We start from the raw sequence: 25,693 nt of genomic DNA, 5'->3' as shown, positions 1-25,693 counted from the left end.
AATTTGTCAGTGCTTAGCAGAGACAGTTATATTAAGCAGGAAACCCATTCAGCATGCTTGCACTGTTTGAACTGACTGTCTGATGCTCCAGAGAAAACGCACACTGAGCATATTAATTATGACAACATTCCCATTTCATTTCTTCAAATAAGCGACAAAGAAACAAACAAACACAGCAAAGACAGGCAGGATTACACACTTACATGGTGGCTCATGGAGATGGAATGCAGAGGCTTTAAAAAGCAATCTGAAGTGTGCTCCCAGGACAGTTCCTAGATGAAATACTTTTCCTCCCAACTCTCTTTCTCCTTTGCGAGGCTGTCCGATACAAAGGGGTGTACTGCAGCTCCAGCTCCCAAAGCCACACGCAGACCACCGCCTGTCTGGACCTGAGGGCTGAGCTTTCTTCTTTTCTTTCTGGCTGTGCCTTTTTACCTTCTTGACAAGTAGAATGAGGTGAAAGGAGCTGTCCTTTTAAGTCTTTGCATCTCCATTTGTCTGCAGCTTCTTTCTGCTCAGGCTTGTGTGTCTGTGTGTGCCAATGCCCCCGGCCGACAGTACTGGACGCCCCTTAAAGTGGAGCCCCAGCTATTTCTGAATCTCGCTCTTTCTCTTTTTCGAGTTCCAGGATCCTTCTTATCACCCTTTCCCCCACAGTCTGGCTTAGTCCCTTTGTTTCCGAGCGTAAAAGCACTGGGATTAATATAGTTTCCAGGCTGAGGGAAAACACAGGAATGTGATGTTGAAAAAGGACTTTTTTCTTTTCCTTACGCTTCTCTCCTCCCTTTATTTCTTCCCACCTTTTTCTCTCCTCTTTTCCTTCTCCTTTTTCTTCTTCCTCTTGCCTGGATTCAGTCCCAGCAATGCCAGGACAACCTCAGTTTTGATCCAAACCAAACTCAAACAACAGCAGCCACTGGAAATCAAGGAAACTTCACTAAGAATTTAACAGATCAGCAAAACACCGCCTCCTTCCCATTTCAGCATGGTGAGCCTGAGCCTGGACTGGGGGACAGAGAGGGGCTGTACTTTGGGGTCGGGTGGCGGGGCGGTGGGGGGGGAGTTTTGAAACACTGCACATCATCATAAATCACTTTAAAACAGGATGGCTGAGGACTTAACCCCTTCCCCACTGAGTCATAAGGGCACTATCCCTTCCTGTCTGTACACAGACTGCACTTCGGAAAGCGAAAATTCTCAGATTTCTACATCTGACTGCTTGGTTTTCCTAGAGACAGATATTCATTTGCGTCAGGATGCTTGTCTGTACATACACAGACAGTATGTATATTTATAGTTTCATGCATGTATTTTTATCTCTTTCTCCCTGCTTCATGCATTTCGTTTGAGGTTGGAAAAGCCCATGGAAAACATGGCTGGGTTGTTTTTATTTTATGCTAACTGGGGATCATATTACTATGTTCTTGTTCCTAGTTTCTCCTTGGCATGAAAGGAAGCTGGTAAAAGGTTAGAAATGCAGGCAATGGCTGCTGTTCCCCTGAGATTGTGGGCAGCCATTACACAGGGAAAGGCCATTATGACCTCCAATTCTGGACTCTGGCTAGAGATGGTAGGCTAAGAGCTTCCTCAGAGGGCACGAGTGTATGTGCATGAGTGTGTGCGTGTGTGTGTGTGTGTGTGTGTGTGTTGCACTGTCTTGCTCTCTGGAGGCTTCAGGTGTCCAGAGGGCTTTAGGCAATCCTTTGAAATAACCATATGGGGTTTCCAAAGGAGATACTGAGGCAGCTCTGTGCATCCACCGCCTGGATCTGCCATGAGGATTCAGCTTTCAATGGGGAGGGAAGACCCCTTGGGTTATACAGATACTTCTTCCAGCCTCTCCAAGTGCATTCAGTCAGCATCAACTGCCACGGACAGTGGTGAGCCAGGGTTTTCAGGAGGTTCCTTGAAAGCTAGGCCATGTTAATGGCTACCCTCTCTGAATAAAACCTGGTCCCTGGTTGCTCCCTTTGATCAGCCCCATCTCCGACTGATCATTGACTTTTCCTTCACATAAGCTCCCAGCACTGAATTGAAGATCTGTAGAGGGCTGAGTGTCAGGCTCTCAGTCCACAGCGTGAAGACCAAGGGGTGCCAAGAAGGAAGGCCCTCCTCTGGAGCCTTCTCAGATACTTGTGAGTCCAGGACAAAGGTGGGCTTCAGGCAGAGACCTTCTGTCTGTCTCCTGGAGGCAGAGATTTCCCCTTGCATGGGATTCACCTGTTAAGTTGATCAAATGCCTTGTGCTGAGTTGGACAGTCCTAGATGTGATTTCCTTTCTCATACCATAATGTGTTCCACACAATCCCTTACTAGGTCTCCCCGCTTCTTTCTTTTCTCCTCCTTTTGTCTGCTCCCTGCTGATAACAACTCCTATTCATTGAGCATTTTCACATGAGGCTCTGGTCTTGGCACTTTCATATATTCTTTTATCTAACCCTTACAGCCTCCCTAACAGATAGGTGGGATCATCCCCATTTTACGGATGGGCAACCTGAGACTGAGTGAGTTTAAGTAACTGCCTACTGTCACACAAATGCTAAAAAGAGGTGGCCCTGAAATTTGAACCCAGGTGTAGAACTGTCTACAAAGCATTATGTTATCCTGCCTCTCCCTTTCACTTTCTTCCCATGCCCTCTCTTTTTTCTCTTCCTTCAATTTCTTTTCGTGTTCCCCATATTCATAGAAGAGTCTCACTTATTTGCTCAGTCAGAGCACTTACACTTTTAGAGTCCTACTTTCTGGAATAATTGTGTAGCAGTACTTTTTGCCTTTCTTAATAGATCCTTAAATTCTTTTATCCTTTTTCTTGATTGTCCCATGGCTTCCACCAACCTCCCAACGAAGTGCACAACAGTTGTCACCTATGCACTGGTAAAGTTGAAATAAAGCCACTTTAGCGACCTGGATTTGACCCTGAGGGGAAGCCAGCCCAACCCTGAGCTGGGTCTTCTGGGGTACTTAGGCTTTCTTCCCTTCTGTGAGCTTCAGCCACTAGATGGCGCGCTAAACACATACGCGGGAGAGGACCTAATACCTCCACCTCAGTGTCTCCCCAAAGCTCCCACACGCCCCGCAGACACACTGGCAGCGTGCGACTTCTCGTGCCTGCTCAGGATTTTTCAACCTCAACACCCAAACCCTTCCCTGGGACCTCAGAAAAGCCTCCCAGGGAAGTCCAGGGAGCACATGTCTGATAAGGGCCCAGGAAGCAAGTTAGCATGCACCCCTTTCTGAAAAAGCCCATAATGATGTAGGATTTGCAATGACTCTCAATTTCTAGTCCATGATTTAAGAGCCCTGTTTTTACAAGTCTCCCACCTAGATCTTTCCCTTTTTTCTGTAACCTAAGAAAGAAACATTAACTAATTGCAGAGAAGAGAGAGAAAGAAAGGAGAGAGATTTTAGAGAGGGGAGGGATTGATGATGAGTGAGAGAAAGGTAAAAAGAATAAAATTCAAAACTAGATTTTAGAAATGCTAATTCAGGGATTCACTGACAAGACACTGCCTTGATATTGGTCACATAGTAATTTGGAGGCAGGGAAGGAAAGAATGTGCAAAACAGATTTGCTTTAGAGACACTGGGATGGGGGTGATTATTTGATGAAAATGAGAGTAAATGTAAGGAGACATCCAGAAGCTGGTGTGCTAACTGATCAGAACCACGCTGACCTAAGGCTGCAGCGACCTGAGACCAAGACTCAGGAAAATATCCTGTCCCAGGCACCCTAGAGGAACTATGGGCTCTGTCATAGTTGGTCCCCTACACAGAGTAACCCTCGGTGGATCTTACCGACTCGATTCAAAACATTGTTCTATTGCCCGAAAAAATCATTTGCTTAAGAGGAAACCAGAAAAAAATTAAAGAGGAAAAAAGTGCAAACTCTTCAGTGTGGTCTTGAAGGGAAACCACCTCTCCCACTCTGTGATAACCTGTACCCCCAACAGGAAGAATAGCAGAGCCATTTTTTCACATCTTTGTGGCAGAGACACAAACAGTGTTCACATCGGGGATAATGCTACGTGGTTTTCCTTTCCATCTGCAGACTGTGATCAGTGTTCAGTCTTCAGCCACATTTATGTCATTCAGAATGAAAATGAACTCTTCTCTTTCTCAGCATTCACAGTGTAGGACAAACTGAAGAAATGAACAGCAAAGTCAAGGGGAAAGCCCACAGTGACCATGAACTCAGGATTCTGCTGCTGCGGCTGCCCAGAGAAATGCTGAGAAAGGGTAATCCCCAAAATGAAACACTCTGAAATTGTCTCTGAAATGTCAACAAGCTCACAGGTTTAATCTGAAGTTGAGGTATGTGTATACATTTTTAAAAAAATAAATAAAAATAAAAGTTACCTGATACATAGTGGCCAAAACTATTGGGAAGACCAGTTTTAATATTCTTTTTTTATTCGTTTAGTTTTGATTACTTCAGAGGTTTTTTTGGGTGGGAGGGACCTTGAAGGCATTTTTTTCCAGATGGAAAGCTGTTTAATTAAGAAAATGTTGAAGTCCTAATTAGAGCAAATTGAAGTTTTTTGCCATAGCAGAGATTAAGGAACTATGTGAATGACTTAACGGCTCATTTTAAATCTTTAACATTTAAATTTTAAGTCTTTAACCCCTCAGTTTGCTGCTTGAAGGGTTAGTTGTGAATTGGGAGGGGTTGACCTGTACTGGGTTCAAAGTCAGCTATTAGCCATTTAATGCATACAAAAGTTTATATCAATCAGGTTTCAAGGGGAAAATTCTGAATATGTTGCTCTCCGTGCCCTTAGGTATAACCAAGTAGAGAGCAATGATCCAATTTCTTTCTCCCAAATGTTTGCAAGAGTGCAGACTTCATACCAGGAATGGTAGAGAATGAGGCAGTCTCTTCCCCTCAGAAGCTCACAGCCCACTGGAGAAGGTAACAAATATTAGTCAATTATACTCTCTGCAGCAGTACTGACAACTTTCTCTTCATGTAAAAATTCAGTGCATGACTATGGCTCCACTCCTGTTGGAGATTTTGCCTCTTTGATCCCTGGAGCAGGCTTTACCGTGAAAGAGGCTTCCCATGGCAGCTCCTGAGTGGTACCTGGAAAACATGCTTGGTATATTCCATTGGCTCTAAAGTCCACTAGGGTCCACAGGAGTCCAAGATACTCTGCCTGGCAGGATGTGCTAGATTGCCTGACAGGCCTTTCATCCTCATTTTCCCAGTTCCCATCTTGGCTCTGTATCCTGCATTTGTCCTGCTAGGATTGCCCTGTCTTTGACTTGTTTCTCTGTATTGACCCCGCACTTCAGGTTTTGATCACATCACTCAGGACATCATCTTATTTACATGAGGAGGGGTTAGCCATAAGGATGGTAATTCATTCATTCAACAAATATTTATTCAATGCCAGGCATTGTTCTAGTCACTAGGGATATAACAATGAACACTCCCTGATCTCATGGAGCTTCTGTGCCAGTAATAGGAAACAGACTATAAGAATATGAACAAATAAATAGACCTAGACCTAGACATGTGCTTGGAAGAGATTTTTAAAAGGGAAGGGAGTATAAGGTGATGAAAGGAAGGAGGCCACATTAGATAAGGGTCAAGGATAATGATTCTAAGTGAAGCTAGGGAAGAAAGTCACTCAAGTATCGGGGGAGGGAAAGAACAGCCTAAGTAAGAGGGAACAGCAAGCACATAGGCATTGAAGCAGGGACTATGTCACAAATGTGTCTCAGAGGAGCGATGTTGAAAGACTTTAAGTGAGGATGTGTCAGAACCTGATACATGGTGAGGGCTTTTTTTTTCCATTTTAAAAATTTATTTATTTATTTATTTATTTATTTATTTATTTATTTATTAGAAGTATAATTGATTAAAAACTGTCATGTTAGTTTCAGGTGTACAGCACAGCGATTCAGATTCTTTTTCAGATTCTTTTCCCTTATAAGTTATTACAAAATATTGAGTAGAGTTTCCAAAAACCTGATACATGGTTTGAAATGGGTGCTACATGGAGAACGGAGTATGGGGGCAAGAATGGCAGCAGGAAGACCAGTGAGGAAGCTATTGTACTAGTGTAAGCGAAAGGTCGGGGGGTAGATTGAATTGGGGTGCCAGGGGCCGTGAAGGTGCAGAAAAGTCAGCCTCTTTGGTATATGTTTTGGAGATAGAGCCAACAAGGGTAGTTTGGGGCAGAAACAATCAAAAAAAATTTTTTTAACACTCTGGTACAAAGGTTGAGTAGGCTGTTGGTACATGAGTCTAAACTTCAAAGAGGACTGAACAGGGATTATACATTTGGAAGGTTATTTAAAGTATGAGGCTGGGAGAAATCACTTGAGGAGCAAGTATAGATGGAGATGAAGAGCTCTGTGGCCTGGCATACAATATTCAGAAGATGAGAAGAGGATAAGGGACAGGGAAGAGGGGCAGCTCGTGGTGGGAGAAAGGCAGGAGCTCATGGTGGTTTATTCTCACTCACAACTTGAACCATATGTTACCTCTGGCCCTTTCTCCACAAGTCCTTCCTACATGTGTCCGCCTTCAGTTCATTCTGCAATGTGCAGGCCCTGTAACTATCTCCTCCACGGGGTTTTTCCAGAAACTCCAATATGAGTCACTTTCCTTTCTCTGAGAAGGTATTCTGTACAGCATCACTCTTCTGATCTTTTTTGTACTTCATATATGGGTTCTTTCCTTCCAAGCAGATCTTTAAGCTCCTGAGAACATGGAATAGCCTTACATTTATTTTGCATCCTTCACAGCGCCCTGCATATAGTTAAGGCACAAAAATTTACAGTTAAAAGGAGCAATGGCAAAACCCCAGAACACAACCCAAATACAACATATCACTTTAAAGAAGGAAAGAAAAGAAAAAAAAAACTACAGTTAATGAACCAGAGGGTCTCTTTATCTCTATTTATTAAATAATAATAGTAGAAACAAAAGACATAGCACTATAAACCATCAAAATTAAACCTTATACTTGCATTGAATTATGGAATTGTGACATTGAGGCAAAACATTTTATGTAAAGTAATATAAATCTTCATTTTATTCATTCATTTATTCAAAAACTATTTATAGAGCACCTTTTATGTGTTGGACATTATTCCAGTGTTGGGAATACAGCAACAGACAAAAATCGCTCCTTTCATGGAATTCACATTCTGTTAGTGAGAGATAAGCACTCTAAAGAAAAACAATGAAGGGAAAAGTAATAATGAATGAAGAAAGGTACCATTTAAGATGGGGTGATCAGACATGATCGGGGCTAGCCTCATCAAGGTGGTTATATGCTGCACGTCAAGGAATCTTTGGCATATCTTCAACTTTGTCAACTCTTCAATCTTTGATTTTGGAGTTGAGTATTAGTCATAGTCTGAAGGAGCTAAGTCTATTGAATGAGGTAGGTGATCAAACTGTATAATTCTGGTTGGGGTCAAAATAATAAATGACTATAAAGTAATAAGTTTCCTGCATGGTTCATTAACTGGTTTTGGAGGAAAAAGCTCTGAGTGTCTGACATAGATTAAGTACTTACGTGTTTCAATGAATGAATAATTGGACCATCACTATCTACAGTCTCCTAAGATGACTGCTTTGAAGTCAACGATATTAATTTGAACTCTGCTGTTTAAAAAAAAAAAAAAAGCCACATTCATTTGTAATCACATCTCAAAAATCTCTGTTAAAAAATGATATTTTTCTAACTTAAATGCTTTTAACCAAAGTCTGTTGCAAAAACTCCAGAATGAATGTCAAATACAATGTGGTCTTCAAAGCAAGTTTAAAAGTTCAAAGTCGAATTTCTTCTGAATATGTTAACAGGTAACATTCCAAAGTTTCAAATAATATTTTTATTTACAAGTTAAGTATGGGAAATAAAAACATGTGGTCCCTTTACAAATAATTTGTGATGGTGGATTTTGGCAGAAACCTTGGCATTAACTATTGAGAAAACTCAGTCAGTACAAATAAATGTTAGTAACTGCATCAAAATGAGAGGAACAGCTTAGATTGAAAAAAAATTCCTGATTAGAGAACAGTTTCCATGTTTGGAGATTTCGCTCATTCATTGGATAGGATTTGTTTTGCCTCTGAAAAAGCAGCACAAAATTTGCAGCCAAACAAACCTTAGACTGGGATCCCAGTTTCACTGTTTACTAGTTGTGTGACGTGGGCAAAGTGTCAAGCTCCCTGAACTTCAGTTTCTTCATCTATAAAAGTGTGAAAGGTTATTTTTTACATAAATAATAGGATTCAATTTTTTTTCTAAAGATGATTTTATTACACTGTTTCATGGTTCAAATAACAGCAAATTTGCGGCTAGCTGCTGTAAATGACAGGAAATTTGTCAGCTCACACAAATAAAACATCCTGAAGTGTGGCAAGCTTTTGGGTTGATTTGCTTCAAAAGTTCTCAGTCTTGTTTGTTTGTTTATTGTGGTAAAATATACACAACTCTTACCATTTCAATGATTTTTAAGTGTAGAGTTCAGTGGCATTAAATACACGCACATTGTTGTGCAACCATCACCACTGTCCATCTCCATAACTTTCTCATCTTCCCAAATTGAAATTCTGTGCCTATTAAACAATAAGTGCTTTTTCCCCCCTTTCCTCAGTCCCAGGTAACCACTATTCTACTTTCTGTCTCTATGACTGAGAATGGCTATTTTTAATGTATGAAATGTGCCTAATACTCAGCTTAATGGTGGGGGAAATGGTATCCACACAAGAGCAGTCATAAATTCAGACTTCTAGCCTAAGGCAAAAGGCAAATGAAGCAACATGGGAAGGAGCTAAAGGATCAGACAGAGGTGCTAAGCATCAAACACAAAGAGGAATGACTAAGCATTGGAAGGAGACTCACCTATTATATATTTTGTGCCAATCTGTCATGAAATCAGAAGCCAGAGCAGTGTTTACACTTTGTGTCTCCTGTTGGCTCTCACTTCTAAGGCTGTAATAGTCTTCCAACTGGTCTTCTGGCCACCAGACTCATCCTTTCCGATCCATCCTCCAAATGATTGTCACTATAATTTTCTTCAAACATCAACGTTTCATTCCTGCTGCAAATTCCTCAACAGTGAGCAGAGAACTTCAGAGAGAAAGCTCAAGGCTCCCCTGGCCTAGAAGTGACATGGGAAAGTAGGCACTGATGCTAGCAGTAACGATGGAAAACTGGTGGTGGTGTGAAGTTGGATCAAGTTGAAAGGAGGAATGAGCCTTTATGCCTGCAATGTAATACCCGAGTGGAGCTTGGCACCCTGAGATTTCCTCCTGCAAAGAAGGTTTTGAACTTTAACCAACAGATGAATATGGTGTAGAAGATGCCTTGAGGAGCAAGAGAAATGCATGGCCTCAAGGCCATGGTCTTCAGGAAAAAACCACTTGCTACTTTGAGTGTGAGTGGTACAGAATTTACTGGAACTATGAAACCCCTTAGAGACACATCTCACAGGGTAAATTGAATAGAGAACACCACCATATATGAAGGGAAAGCAGAGCCCCAGAGCCTCTGTTTCCAATTAAAGAGCAGCTCAACTGCATGATTTGGAAATTGAAGAGCACTGATTCCATTAATTATGGGTCTTAACGACTTGGCTATAAGAAAGTTTGCCTGAGTGTAAACCTGGAATAAGATGGAAATAATTTATTTTCACCACGGTAGACCTCAATTAACCTAGTTATATTTAAAACTTCGAAAAAGGCAGGAAAAAGACTGTGATTTTAATTTTATTTTTATAAACAAAATAATTTACGTTATTTTTAAAATATTGTGACTATTTTTTTAATTTATTTTTTTGACTTTTATTTTTAATTTAATGTCTCAAAATAGATGGACATTATAACATGACATATGTACACTATTCATGGTGAGCTAGTCTGTCTAAATTATCAAGATTTCTGTATAAGTGATTATAAATAGAAATATAGCATCAAACAATATTTTAAACCCAGACGTTATTTTTAAGAGGTGTTTTTTGAAAAACAAATATTTTATTATGTGTAAATGAGTAATATTCACCCAGTTTATTGAAGTGACACAAGTACTTAGCGAGAGATTTGAAACTATCTGTTTCACAGATATTCAGAGCATGACAATCTGACTGATGCTTAAAAGAACCAGTTTCTTTCCTGTGTTTTCAACTGCAGTAGAGCCAGTTAAATGTTCATCCAACTTTTCAAACTCAATTTATCTCAGTGGAAAAAATAACCCAGTTGATTTTTTGTTCCTCCCTTTCCCCACTGTGTTTTTCCAGCATCCTGATAGCTGTACTTTCATATGCCCAAATACTAGATAACATTTCGGCTTGCTAGAAGGAAAATGTTATAAATATCAGAGCTGTTCAGAGATGAAGAGAGATGTATGCAGAAGCAGTAAGCTCCCTGTTGGAGGTGTTAAAATAGGGGTTCCTTAGCAGAGAATTTAAGTATTAGGTGAGTGGCTAACTCAGGTGAAAGTTTAGCCTTAAAGACTGTAGGAGGCTACGGTTACTATGATTACTATGTATGAACTGATGAATTTCCCTGACTTCTTTCTGAGAAAAATTTACTTGAAATGTTTGTTATCAGTTTGCCTCTAGAGGCACAAGGTAGAGAAGCAAGTGTCATCATAACACAGAAATATTTACTAGTGCGCTGTTCCCTTACAAAGTTAGTTCCCAAACATTTTTCTCCATATAACAACTTTGCCCATCAATTAGCACCTTTATCTAATAAGAAGTGATAAAGAACTGCTGAAATTACATGCAGAGATATTAACAAATAGATCTGGCAGAAGAGAAAATCAACAAGAATGGAAAAAAAATGGTACCTCAAGGGAAAATTATTTGGATATCAACAGATTAAAATAAGTCTTTTAGAATATCAATAAAGCCATTGAAAAGCTATTGAATAAGCTTAAAAATGTGATCCTCATGGGGACCGTGCTGTAAAAGTCCAACTGTGAAGTGATGGGTACTAGGTCACGTTATGCAGTTTTGTTGGGAAAATCTTACTCTCCCCCAAATCAACAGGTGAGTCACTCTTTCATCATCCTAAGAATTCAGTGCATGGAGTCCCCTGGTGGCCTAGTGGTTAGGATTCTGGGCTTTCACTGCCATGGCCGGGTTCCAACCCTGGTTGGGGAACTGAGATCCTGCAAGCTGCGTAGCGCAGCCAAAAAGAAAAGAAATGTAGTGCACATTTGCAATTACAACTCAATTTGTTAAATCTGAAATAAACTTCATATTTTCCTTTCAGATTTCAAGATAAGGTTGCAAACAAACTTTAAATTATTTGCTATGACATTTAGTACCTGTTGAGATGGATTAATTCTAATGACCTTTTTTCAGGGTTAAATTTTTGTTGAGTAACATGGACCTCTTGCACTTTCACAAAGAGCTCCTCCAAATAATATGAAAACAAACATGTAAAATGAGATACATTGTACGAATAATTTTTAAGAAATTATTTAAACTTTCCTACCGTACACAAATCTACAGCAGAAATAGCTGATATATGTCAACCTCAAAAGGAAAAATCTAAGCCTGTTTAAAAAAAAAAATCTAATCTGAAGCTCTTTTGGAAATCTAAGATAATGCCATTAATAAATTATACCAAAAACAGTTTGTGCAAGGCAGGAAGCATCCCCTGGGATGTCTGTCCTCGAATGCAAGGACTATGGCTCATATTTTTAGGTGATTCAGCATACCTACAGTCAGGTATTTCTCCTGGACTAGGTCTGTCCCCCCTCTGCCTGTGATCTCTGCTCCATGAACCCTGCCTTGGCCTCTTGACCTACCTCTAGGGTTTCGGGGTCCAGCACATCAGTCTGAGTACCTACTAGAGTCGATTTCTACTCCCACAACCCTCACAGGTATGTTGACCTAAATAAAGAGGTAAACTGAGGCAAACTCATGAGTTTACTCGGGAAGAGCGGAGGAATTGCAATTTGGGACAAGCAAATTACAGCAAGCTACAGGTGAGTCAGCTGAGGGTTTGTAACACGTTGCATTTGTAGGCAGGGGATGTAGAGGGGAGAGTTCAGTTAGAGTCAGTTAAAATCAAAAACAAATGAAGACCAGCCTTGAAACTTCCTGAGCAGACAAAGTCAGTCTAGTCACACAAACAAAGCTTGATCCAGCCCACTTTGTGAGACTGACATGACCTGGGTCATCTCTCGTTCGTGCCTTTGGCAAAACTTCTCACGGTTGATGTGAGACAACCTCTGATCAACCCCCATCATCTGAGAGAATTCTCACACTATCAGTTTTCTGTAAATCAGGCGTTTATAGGAAATTATTCTCTTAGTCCATAAGTTTTGTCTTCCTGAGGGCATGTGTGTGAGATTCTCTTTATATCCTCCAGTTTCAAGTTAAATTCTTCCACAAGTATTACCTAGGGTTCTTAAAGTAAATCTCTCTCTACCCCAAGGCTCCATCTTAACAGTAAATTATCAGGAAAGACTGCTTTGGACAGGCACAACTTCTAGTTTACCAGAAGCCAATTTGGTTCTTCCCTAGTTACAGAGTAACGCCCCAGGAGAGAGTTGGGAGGTCAGGAAATCCTGGTACTGAGGTGGACATTTAGATCTTCTCATAATTGAGCTAGGAAGAGTTTGGAGGAAGAGTCAGAAAAGACAGAGCCTCAAATGCAGACAAGAGCCCAAAGATCAGCCCAAACAGCCTTTCAAGACCTTTCTGGCACCTTCCTTGCCCTTTACAGAACTTATGACCTCACATGTTGGCCATAAACACACTGGCTTTTGGGCCAAGGCAGCAAGGTGAAGCTTTTGCAGAAGGGCCCTGAGGTAGTCTTCTTCTCTGTGGGAGTTTTTCGCTTATTTGCTCATCACTGGGAGAAAGAGTTTAACCTCTGGCTGCCTTCCTTTATTACATAATCCATTCGTCACTGAGGGCCCAACCTAGTTGCTGGTTGCTTATTTGGATGAAGAGAATTTTAAATCCTGGACTTTGAATTCTTTAAAACTTATCTGGGCGGCTTAGTGTCATTTTCCTCTATGTTGGTAAATTCATGCCAAATGTGTTTATTTAATGTGATGACTTTTACATGAAGTAATAAGACAAAGTCTTCAGCTACCTATCTTGCTCCTACTTAATTAGATCTCCTTGCGTTGGGAATGGGAAACCCAGTCCCCTGTTTCCTCCTGGCTCAAAATAAACCCAGAGCAAGCCCTGAAAGCTCCTCTGTGGGACATACCAAGGCAGTGTCTCACACTCTCTGGAGTTCATCATGGAAATGTGACAGAGATTAGAAATATGTAGACCCTTCTCTGTGTCTGTCTTCCAGACACCCTGTGAGGGCTGGCAAAAATGTTCTTATTCTCCAAATATTCACTGGCATGAATTTGTGTAATAAAATTATGTTTGAGGTTTGTAGTTGGTTTTTTTTTTAAATGAACATCTGTTATTCTCTTTCAGTCTAAAGGTTCTGAACCCAGCTGGGCAGGGCAGCTTGGCTTCTTCCACTACCTCTGCAGAGTCACAAACGGAGCCTGCCATCTGTCAGCTGCTTGTTGATTGGCTGACAGGCCACCACTCATCTCCCACAGCTGTTTTGGCTCTGAGAGGCTCCAGGGTGGGGAGGGAGGGAGTCAGGGTCAGCTTGTTCTGTGCATGTAGCCCATGGGAGTTCCAGGAGTGGGGATATTTAATTAAGCTGCTCTGATCAGCCATTACTGGACTTTGTGTGTATGTGAAGCAGGCAGAGGGTCTGGCTATGCCTTTTAGAATGGTGGGTCATAGCAGCTTAGTGCTTAGAGCAATTGTTTTTACTTCCTGGTGTCTCTCGTCCCTATGTCTATGATATACATTATAGATAATGTGACCTGTGCTAAGGCAAATGAGAGATGTAGTTGCAATGAGTGCTTTATTTTCACCAAGGAAATATGCTCTTTGGATCTACATTATGAGTTCCATGTTATTCATAAAAGGAAGTTTATTTTCTTTATGCCTCAGCACCAGCAAATACACAAATGCTTCAAGTTCCACAGACCACTCCAACTCTGATAGCTTCAGGACCCTGGCTTTCAAGAGGACCAAAGTATAAGACCCTAAAGCTCTTTCCCCGAACCCTTGAGCCAAATCATACCAGTAGTCGTAACCATCCATTTGACACACTGTTGTAGGATGATTACTCTTCCTGACTCGCAGCTCCAGTCTTGTTACTGTCTTGCGCAAACTCCTTTAATGACTTGCAGCTGCCAGCAATACAGGTCACACTCTTTAGCTCGGTGTTCAAAGTCCTCTATGATCTGATCTTAAACTGCTTGTCCAAATGCTTGTTGCCAACTACTGCCATTAGTGCCTTCTTCAATCTAGCCAAAATACACCACATATGTTTTCTTTGTTGCCCCTTGATGATCTCCCCCTTCTGTACTTTTGCTTATTCTGTTGGCTGATCGCAAGTCCAGATGTCCCCTAACTGTCAAGTCCAAATGCACCTGCTGCATAGAGTCTTTCCAGCGGAGCCCACCTCTGCCACCTCCAGATATCCAATGACTCTCCCCACCCTCTCTCAAAGCACGTTTTAGTATTGGGAAGGCCAAAAAGTTCGTTCAGGTTTGTCCATAAGATGTTACAGAAAAACCCGAACGAACTTTTTTTGGCCACCGCATACTTTATGTCTGGTTCACAGTGCCCAGTTGTGGTTGTGGTTCACAGTGCCCAGTTGCGTACTTCCCCCGGCAGAAGCAGGGAGAACCTGCATCCCATTACTCTTTCTGCCTTCCCTAGGGCCTTGCAATTAGTGCAGAGTTGATAAATTTTTGTTACAAAGATAGCAATAGACATTTGTGGAGAGCTTTGAAGTTTCCGGAGTGGATTCACTTAATTCATTAACTCACTTAATTCTCATAAGTGAAAGTAGAAAGCACACGTGTTCCCTTTATTAAAAATGAGGAGAGAGGAAAGGGAATTAATTTTTAGTCAGAATTAACTTTTACTTATTTATCAAACTATTATTTGTGTCTTTCTTAATGTCTGCCTCTTCTGCCACATTTTTAAGCTCCTTGAGAGCAGAGCCGTGTCTGTTTTGTCAGTGTTGTATTTCCAGTGCCTAGCACAGTGCCGGACATAGTGTAAAAACTCACTGAACATGGCTGAATGAATGAATGAGGCAATATTATGAGACAAGCAGTGGGCTAAATGTTCTATATGAACGATTCTACTCTCACAGCGGGCGTCATCTCTATCACACAGGCAAGGAAATTAAGTCTCCAGGGTACACAGTGCTTATGTGTGTAACTAGAATTGAAACCCAGATCTCATGATTATAGGTGTTATGTGTTTATCATCACACCATCAGTGCCTTTGGTTGTCTTTCTGTTGTTGCTGTTGTTGTTGTTTTCACCCTTAATTGCTTTATAATTCTATTTTTTTAAAAAAAAGAAATTTCAGGAGTTACCTTAACTCTTAAATATTTAACTCTGTTAATTATAAACAGTTACAAAACACTGGATAGTGTGTTAGTCACTATTGCCAAGTTCAACAGTATCATTGAGGGTAGATGGGAGTTCACTCTTGGAAGGGAGGAAATAATTTTTTACAGATTTCTCTGCCTCTGTAGTTTCCTGCTTTTGATCTAAGAATGAAACATAATTAAATTCCCATCGTAATTTATTTTGTCCTAAGTGATCCAGAGGAATAGTCATAGTTACATTTTGATCACTGTCACTGAAGAGAGGAAATGAATGTATATTGAGCAATCTCCTCATGCTAGGATTTTATTTAGGTTAATACCTGATGAGTAAGTATTATTATCTCCTCTATTTTACAAGGGAAGACAGTATTGCTTTTATTTCTAAGCACAGTTTATTTTCATATCTATTAAAATTCAAATAAAAAATTGAATTTATCATGCATTTGTCCAAATACCCTGCTTTCTCTTTATGTGAAATTTGGGCAAAGATTTTCTTCTGATTAAACAACATTTTTCATACCTAAAATCAAAAGGGGAAACTTTAAATTTGTATTTTTTTCAGTCTTCTTTCATAGTGTTTTAATACTGTGGTTAAGTCGTTGGGCTCGAAATTTTGTGTTTGGTTAACACAAGCCTGCAAAAATGGAATTAAGTAATGTCTGATGATGATGATGACAATGATTTAATGTGTTTGTTTTCTTTTTGTCATAAGATCTGCATATTTCTTTAGCTTCTCCTTCTCAACCCACGTTTGGGAAGTCAAGTCTGAAACTACTTGCTTTGAAAGGTTTCAACATGATTTCTAAGAGAAAGTTCAGTTTATTCATATTTTACAAATCTATGTTAATCTACATTTACTACCCATCATCTAATTTGCATCTTTAATATTTAATATTTAATAAATCTTTAATATTTAATGTGTCTTTAGTCACAGTGTGTTCTGCTTTTTTTGTGCAGACCTCAATTACTAAACTACTGGTAAGCAGTTAGTTTTCACAAAGTGTATTTGATCAAAACAAAAGACCTTAAGGCCAAAGCTTTGTTCTCTAACACCATTCCCCTGAGCCTGCTTGGTTTCCACAGCATGTTCTTATTATTATGATATGGATTTAAAGAAAGCTTTTAAAAACATGGCCGATTAGCAACATCTAATCATTCCTGGATGGAGCCATTACTCTCAAAATGCATCCAAAACTGACATCACAGAGAATCTTTTATAGAAATTTCTGTTCCTGTGGCTATTCTTGCAGTGCAAAATACTTACGTGAACCCAAATTTTTCAAAGTGACTATTGAAACCATATCATCTCATGTCTTCTTACGATGTCTTCATGGTCTCACCTCAAATTTATTGCCCTTTTATAGCAAGAGAACCTTGAAAGAAACATCTGCAAAGGGAGTTTGGGACATGGAAATGCCAACTGTAAAAAACTAAAAACGTACCTTCTAAATCAAAGTTTTCTAAATAATTGCATCAGTTTAAATAGAAACAGAAGTTCCTTTTCTGAAGAGGGAAGTAGTCTTTTCTTTGATGGGCCCCTATATCCACACACATACTCCAGGGCTCCAGGTCAGTTCTGCAGAGTCCCCAGGTCCAGAGAGATCAGCATCCTTCAAGAACCACAAGGCAAGAGAAGGGGTCCTTGCAGATGCCTCTAGAGCTCTGTCCATCACCCCTGCCGCCTCTGCCTGCATGTGATGGGCACCATTTTCTTTCCTTACCATAGTCCTTAGTCTTGACCTCTCAGGATTTATAACTATCGTACATCTTGATGTTAACTGTCATTTCTTGGCCATCAAGTTTAACATCATTTCTCTTCAGTTGTCTGGTTCTGGTCTTTGTAGAGCTCTGGCCTACTTCATCCTTACTGCCTATTTTGTAAACTTCTCTAGTTCCCTTTTTCCACTGGAATTTCCCACCATAATAGCTATTTAATGCCTCTTCCCGCTCAAAGCAGATATAACCCCAGCTGGCTGACACAGAAGTTCATCCTTCAGATTCTGACAAGACATACCCAGTGAGTGCACATTATAATTAATGGAGATAATGATTTTTGAAGGCAATAGTTGCCTAACTAATGTCATAAGACAGCCTATATTGCCTATAAGCTCTGTCGTTCTCTCTTATTCTCTGTGCGCCTCCAGCCCTTTTTTGTTTTACTCTTCTTTTGATATGGGAGTATGAATCAGAATAAGTGAAAGAGAAGAGATAAAACAAAACCACAAGGCCAATCCCAAGGGAAAAATTCTGATACCTTCAACTGATGAGGAATAAGCCAGAAAATCCATGAGGACCAGTTGAAAGGTATAATCAAATTTTATACAAACATTAATTTATGTAAATTAATTTTAACCACTAACTATTTCAAAATCAAAATGTGGGTTTTAGGAAGCATCTTGCAAAGACCATGCACAGAGCCCTGTCACTTTCTTTGATCAGATGGCCACGTCAAAAATGTTGTGTACAAACTACAGATGAGAGAAACACTTGAATACAGCCTAGGATTGGGATTTCCTAGAAATCTCCATGCTCTCTCCATCTCTTCCTGGCACAAAGATCTTTCTGTGGGGATTGAAACAGGAAATACACATTTATTCATACATATGTGGCCTCCATTATCAGGATTTCTTCTAGAAGTTTTGAGAATTGTTGAGAAGAAGGCCCATGATATTAAGATAATGTTAAAAATACTAAGAGGATAAATTAAGAAGTTAACCACAATAAAGAAGTGGACTTAATATGTGTCAAATTAAAGATGGCTGACATTATAAATAGCTCATAAAATCATTACAGAAGAACCTGAAATACCAAGATGATTTTTCCAAAATTTTGAACTTGACCAGATGAAGTATTATTTTTTTAAAAAATGAGGTCTAAACATCCATATAAAGAGATAATTGGTCAATTATCGAGTAGCTGGGATCTCACAATGCTTAATATCTAGAAATTTGGAACTACTGGATAGTTGGTGGTTATAGGCTCTAGAATTTCATTCCTTTAAAAAAAGTAATAATTCACACTTTGAGTAACACTGCTTAAAATTCAAGCCATCTGAGTACATGTTGTGAATCTGAATATATTTGAGATTAACCAGTTTCTATGGTTATTAATAGCAAAATGGGGGAGTGGAATCATTAATAAACAAAATGGTTGGAAGAATCATTGGTTTTTGGATTGGAGCAAAGATATGAACTGCATTGAGAACAACCCACTCTCATGGAAGTCTAGACTTTGGAAATTTGGTTTCTGGACCCGAAACTCAAAATTCTTTGGGAAATGGAACGAAAGGAATTAGATTCCATAGTACAAAAGGATCCCATTAACATACATGAGATAGGCTTTTCTGTTTTTATAAAATAAGAAATAATTAAAAGGAGGAATGGGACATATGACAGAGACTGTTAGCTATCTTTTAACATTCATTCTTCCCTACTTTAGTGTTAAGAAACCCATATTTTTGCTTGGAATATAGCAAATATATATATATATATATATATATATATATATACTCAATCTCCCTTTCAGTTAGAGCTAACCATGTGATTAATTTTGGTCCATATAGTATAAATGGAAGTATTGTGTGACATTGTAGGAGTTCTTAAAGATCAAAAAGCCCTTCTCTGCCCTTTCTCTACCTTGCTGATGTGATGGTTGGAGCTCCAGCACCAATATTGAAACATAAGAACAAGGACCACCCCTTAAACATCTTGGAGCAAAAGCTTGGAGAAAGACTGGTTCTCTGATGACTTCGAAGTTGCCATCATTCTGGGCTTAATATCTGAAATTATTTTACTTGAGAGAGAATGACACTTTTATCTTTTTTAAGATACTTTTTCTGTGTGTGTGTCAGGGGGGGAGGGGAAGAATTGGTCCATGTTATTCTCAGATAAACCTAATCTTAACTGATATATTTTATTCTGTCCTCCCCAGGATTTTGCTTGGATGTGGTGTTGGATGTCGAGGAAAGTAGGAGGTAAATGGGACATAGAAGATTTGACATTCATTGCAGCTGCAAACTGTAAGTATAATTCTCCAGAGCAAAGGTGGACAAGAAGCAAGTCATCTAGAAATTGAAACAGTTTCAATTCCATTTACTCTTCTTTGCTTCTTTGCTGCTAGAGTTTGAGTATATATATATATATATATATATACACACACACACACACACACACACACACACACACACATATATATATATATACACACATATATATATAAAACCACAAACTATGCAAACATTTTTAATTCTTGCAAGTAAATATTTTAAGCAAATGGGTCAAAACTACACTGAATCTTTTTGGGAGGTTTTGAAAATAGTGCAGAAATTTCTATTTTCAGATTTTGTAGGTATACAGAGAAAGAATAATGCCTGATTACATTAATCATTTTCAGTAAAAAATCACTTATTAATAAAAGCATTTTCATAAAGCTTTTTTCAGAATGAGTTTCTTTTGAAAAACAATTATTTTCCCACTCATTGTTAAAATATTTTACCTTGAAAGAAGATACTGAATTTACTTTTACAAAAAATATCTGCAATGTAACATACTGTCAGATCTGCTCAAATCATCGTGGTTTTTACATCATATCACGGTTGACGAAAAGTTTACACTAAAAATTAGAAAAGCGTCATTTTGGACATGTTTTACTGTTTCCTTGTGTTGTACTGTTAGTATTATCTTTAAGATGAAGAATGTTTATTTTTTGGTTTTGAGGTTTTTTGGCAGAAATATTTTTAAGCCATTTTTCCATTTTGTGAGCTTTGTCTAGGTTAAACCAAACACTATATGCTGTAAATACACTTAGCCAGGAATACAAAAATCACAATACATTACAATTCTCTGAAAGCAAGCAAATCAGTGAAGATGCCTCTGTCAGTTCCCCCATGGTGTGAGATTCTACTCTTCCCCTGGAATATCTCTGTATGTCTATGACATGTGACTATCTATCTAACTGTCACGCTCAGTGAGGGAAGCCCATGTCAATCTGTACACTAAATCGTAGGAAAGAGCTACTTCCCTCGTATGTATGTGTGTGTGTGTATATATATATATATATATATATATATATATATATATATATATATACACACACACAAACAGAAGTTCTAATATTTTCTTCCCACACTTCAGTGGACAGTTTTGCATACCCCTGTGGTATATCCACCCCATTTTGGTTGCTACTGGGGAGCTCGAAATCAACCCCACCTTACAGCATCCATTCATTCAACCACTAATGGCAACACCATAATGTGAGGGTGCCCTAATCATTTCCAAAGTATCTTGTGCAACTAATACAACCCAGTTCAACCCAGAGAATTGATGAACAAGTCCATCCTTCTACCTGCCAGTAATGAGAGCCAACCCGAGACCTTGGACTCCTTACTCCCTATTTTGTTCCAGTATAAGAGTATGTTGGGCTGGAAAGTCGATTCCAGGCCAGCACCCTTCCATTTAGCTGCATTACCTCTGGGTGGTGAGGCACTGACAACTAAGGAGAAGTGAGGCCAGCACTCGGTTGCAAGGCCCGTTCTCTATTCCAGCATCTTTCCATCAGTGCTTCTTCTCTCTTTTTTAGGCACAGCCCACTCTAGCCATAAGTCAGACCTAGAGCACAGAGTTAGGTTTGGCTCAAGTCTGCCAACGCAGGGATCCATCTTCCTCTCCTCCCTTCTAGCCCAGGGTCTGGGTGTCAAAACAGAGAGTCTTATTCCATCTTTTCTTCCCCAGATAATGAGGCAGTCACCTACAGTGACTCTAGAGAACATTTCCTATCTCAACCTCTTTTTAAGAAATGTTGGCCTCAGTGAGTTCAAGTGCTTTTCTAGCTCCTTTCTTGTTGAAGCAGAGAGAACAAAAACAAATTCTATCCCCAGCTGTGCCTGCCTTACAATATATTTTTTAAATTATTTATTTATTTACTTATTTTGTCTGCTCCATGTCTTAGTTGCGGCATGCAGGATCTTTTTTTTAGTTGCGGTATGCATGCGGGATCTAGTTCCCTCACCAGGGATTAAACCTGGGGCCCCTGTGTGGAGTCTTACCCACTGGACCACCAGGGAAGTGCCTGCATTACAATATGGAATGCACACTGTGTTCAAGGCACTGTGACATTTACAGTCAACATTTTATTTAATGCTCACAGAGACTAAGGGGTAGTCATGATTATTAACTCCATTTTACAGACAGAGAAATTGAGGCTTAGAGAGGTTACAAAACGGGTACAGTTCAGAAAATGGAGGTTCTATGATACAAACTCAGGCAAGATTAAATTCAACATCCAGAAAATAACCATTATACTATATTAAATTCCATGATTATATTTGTGGACAACAATAGCTCTCTACCAGAATTATGCTCAGTGGTAATACTGATAGAATATTTTTTCTCAATTAGGTCACAGTGTGTTTGGAGAGGCAGAAAGTTTGTTACAATAGAAATTGGCAAAGGTTGCCTGGAGAATATAGGAAAGAGAGCACCTGACTCTGCTTAGAAGGGCATCAGAGGGAGCTTCATCCAGGAGGAAAGTCTTGAGCTAATCCTTGGAGGAAGAGTAGATGTTGGCCAAGGAAAAAAGACTAGTGGGCATGCCCGGTGAAGGAACCATTTATGCAAATGTGAGGGGGCTTGAGAGAATCTGGCGCACTGGAGGACAGCAGACAGCTTTTCATAGTCGGAACACAAGAAATGGAATTTTGAATTTTGAATGGAGGAGCAATAAGAGACAAGATGGGAAGAAAAGGCAGAGCGAAGAATACAGAGCCCTTGGCATGCCACGGTAAAGGTGTTGGACTTGTTCTGAGTGTGGCAAAAAGCCATTGAAGGAGTGAGTGTATCATGATAACATTTGCCTCTTAGATAACTCTAAAAATGGATCAGAGTATTGTATAAGGTGTAGAGCCCTGGGTGGAAAGGTTGCATAAATTCATGATGCCATTTTATCCTAAAACTCAGGAGACACCTGAGCCAATGGGACAAACACACAGAACAACGTAGTCCTTTTCACATTTTCAAGCTGATGACCTAGAACCAAACCTGGATTTCTTTTTTCTTTTTAAAAAACATCTTATTGAGAAACCTCAGTTTCTTAAGGTTACTCACTCACACACTTACCAACTCATTCTTCATTCAACAGACATTAGTTTGGCATGAGTTTCCAAGAACTGAGCTCAAAGCTAGAGCAAACTCTTCCCATCAACTTGATCCCAGGACAAACCCATATCCTTTAAGCTAAGCCAGAAGAGGCAGACTCTTCCCCCTAAGCAGGAGAGAATGTAGAGCCAGCTCTATGCACCTCTCTCTCCACCCTCCCTCTGCACTTACCTTTGTGCATCCATTTTGTTATCAGAATCACAGTGGGAACACCAGTCACACTGGTCCATGTAGAGTCCCTGCCTTCTAAATAATCATGTGTGGTGACAAAGTGCTGAGCAACCCACATGCCAAAGCCCTGCAGAGCTTTCTGCAGAGGACCCTGCAGACTATTGTGGGTGAAATGCTAAGTTGGAATCAGAACTGCATTCGCTAAAGCATGTCAGCATCTTTACCTTATTAGACAAATCAGAGGTTAATGAAAATCCCCATGTCGTTTGTAGAGACATTTCAAATAAAACCCACATTGTGTCCACAAAGGAAACTGTGATCTTCCCAGCTCTCCAATCCAGAAAAGGTGAAAATTCTACCTTCTTGCTTGCATAGATTATTTGGAATCTTTAGTGTTAGACTAGGAGCCAACATACCCAAAGTAGAGTTTTTCTATTTTTCTGTCATGCTCTTCTTTCCAAATTCTACATTGTCACTGCTTTCACTAGTCCCGGCAACAAACTACTTGAGGACCTATGCGTGCAAAGCACTGTTCAGGGCACAGGAGATACAAACATGCATAATAGAGCATCACTGTCCTTGAAGACTTCAGTCTAACTGAAGCAGATATGAGGAAAAATGAATAACACAATAAGGTAAAATATGCTATGTATTAAGTACATCGTCCAGACCATGGTTTCACAGAAAAGAGGAGAGTTATCAGAGATTAAAAGCAATAGGGAAAAAGGGATAACAGAGAAATAAAATATGAAATGAGACATACATATCCATTATGGTAGATATTGATTATTACATTTAAAAATTTACATTAATAAGATTGTTTTTAGACGCTATTATCTTTTAAGATATACTAAAAAACAACAAAAGCAAATAAACTCCTGATACTGTAACCGAAGTTTCTGAAAGGAGAATAACTACTGCCATTTCCATGAACTTCATGAAGTTTTCTAGCATGAATAGAAGACCAATGGTAAAAAGTTGAGTCTATCTTTCTTATCTATATTGTGGATATTATTATAACTGAATAAGCTAAAATTAACTTTAAAAAACAAAACATTGTGTTGTAAAATTTGATTAAGTGCTATATACTAAATAAGGGTGAGAGGAAGGGTTTATACTTTCTGGTATAAACCTGAAAGGTATTCCAGTTAAAAAAAAAAAAAAGGAAATATTTTGACTAAAAAATAATTTCAAAACTAACCTAAACATTTTATGATATTATTTTTCAATGATATTTTCATATTTTTGTGTGCACACATATTTACAACATATTATTATCAATCATATAATCAATAACAATGTTCGGTTATTGGTTTTCTTTTCCTTAACTGACATTGTTCATCACCTAAGTAATAATAATAATAGAATCTAGTACATTAAAATGAAAAAATTACTTCCAAGAGGAGAGGACATAGACAGCCTGCCATTGTTCACACGGAAGGTATAGTTTGACTCCACATTTGGGTTTTGCAAAGGAGGAGTGTGGGGATTATAAAAGTTCAGGGGATCCACAGAGTGAGAGATTCAATCTTCAGAAGGCATATTTTAAAGAAAGACTGGCAGGGGCCCAGGGTAGAGATAATTCCTCTAAACTTGCTTGAGGTTCTAGACGTCAGCAAGAAAGCTTAGGTTCCTTTCTATCTATGGAGCCCGTATACAAAGATAAGATGGGGCAAAGATAAGAATATGCATTTGGCTGGGTCATGCCCCCAGCTGTATTTCTTAGGGATCTGCATCTGGCAGAATGAGTTGCCGAAAGAAAAAATGTATTTCCAAAAATGTGCTATAGATATGGAGATCTTTATAATCCATCAGCCTAAAGGCAGAATTGGTCCTCAGATCTGAAATAAGACATTTAGTTGGAGAGTAATGTGTTCTATTTGCATGGGTTGGAGAGATTCAGAGCCAACAGTGAGTCAGGCCAACACAGTGACCATAGTTTGGCACTTCTCAAATTTGGTCCCACAGTGTCATTTCTCTTATTTTCCCCATGTAACTGTAAATTTCTTGAGGATTATTTCTTCCTCTATTTTTACAACCAAGGGAGTAAACTTCCTGAAGTATTACTTTATATTATGTATAGAATACAAGGCTATTGTATATTTAGGTAAAGCATATATGTCTTAGAGAATCCTAAGAACAAAACAGAAATAACCAGAAATGTACTTATGAATCAATAACATAAAAACATATATATTTTTTTTGTCAAAATGTATCTCTCTGAATTATTTGTGAAGTACATAATAATATTTTAAATAATTTCATTAACAGGAGAAAGCAGGTGTCAATGAATGTCCCGTCTCATTACTCTTGCTGAAACTACATCTTCTTATTTGGTATTATTTAACTTCATAAACATTTTTCTTTTGATTATATTATTTCTAATTTCTGGTCTTTTGAAAAAAAATGTTAAGGGATTTCCAACAGAGGAAAACATAAAATTGAAAGAATCTTAGGACTTCCCTGGTGGCCCAGTGGTTGAGAATCCGCCTGCCAATGCAGGGGACACGGGTTCGAGCCCTGGTCCGGGAAGATCCCACATGCCGCGGAGCAACTGGGCCCGTGAGCCACGATTACTGAGCCTGCGCGTCTGGAGCCTGTGCTCCGCAGCAACAAGAGAGACCGTGACAGTGAGAGGCCCGCCCACCGCGATGAAGAGTGGCCCCCGCTGGCCGCAACTAGAGAAAGCCCTCGCACAGAAACAAAGACCCAACACAGCCAAAAATAAATAAATAAATAAATAATTAAAAAAAAAAAAGAAAGAATCTTAATGGTGATGCAAAATGAATGCTTAGGATAAAATATTTCATAATTTATCATTTAGGATAAAATATAATTTTAAATTCTGATAGTACCATTAAAACTATACCCAGTACCCAACAATGTGTTCCATCATATTTCTCATCAAAACTGGCTCTTTGGATATAAACCATAGCCTTCCAATATTGAAATA

At 39.2% G+C, this 25,693-nt stretch overlaps 1 protein-coding gene and 2 long non-coding RNA genes across 3 annotated transcripts in view; 1 reads left to right on the top strand and 2 right to left on the bottom strand.

The window, feature by feature from the left end:
- CCDC80 (coiled-coil domain containing 80) overlaps positions 1-1,037 on the bottom strand; it is a 32,940-nt gene extending 31,903 nt beyond the window's left edge. Inside the window, exon 1 of the mRNA XM_082460164.1 lies at positions 204-1,037. The gene's annotated coding sequence lies outside the window, so the exon portion shown is untranslated. The remainder of the gene's footprint in view (positions 1-203) is intronic.
- On the top strand, positions 853-25,189 carry LOC309659945. The gene is made up of 4 exons (XR_014263046.1): positions 853-988; positions 4,121-4,311; positions 19,349-19,391; positions 21,814-25,189. It is a non-coding gene; the product is annotated as an uncharacterized lncRNA (long non-coding RNA).
- Positions 4,307-19,342, bottom strand: LOC309659946. Its single transcript, XR_014263047.1, has 4 exons — positions 8,865-19,342; positions 7,533-7,621; positions 7,081-7,180; positions 4,307-6,757 (listed from the first exon to the last, which is right to left on the bottom strand). It is a non-coding gene; the product is annotated as an uncharacterized lncRNA (long non-coding RNA).
- Positions 25,190-25,693: the final 504 nt, after the last annotated feature.

This window comes from Balaenoptera physalus (assembly GCF_965194825.1).
Source record: "Balaenoptera physalus genome assembly, chromosome: 4".
NCBI lineage: Eukaryota > Metazoa > Chordata > Mammalia > Artiodactyla > Balaenopteridae > Balaenoptera > Balaenoptera physalus.
Note: the sequence above shows the minus strand (reverse complement) of the source record. Positions and strands in the feature narration are given on the sequence as shown.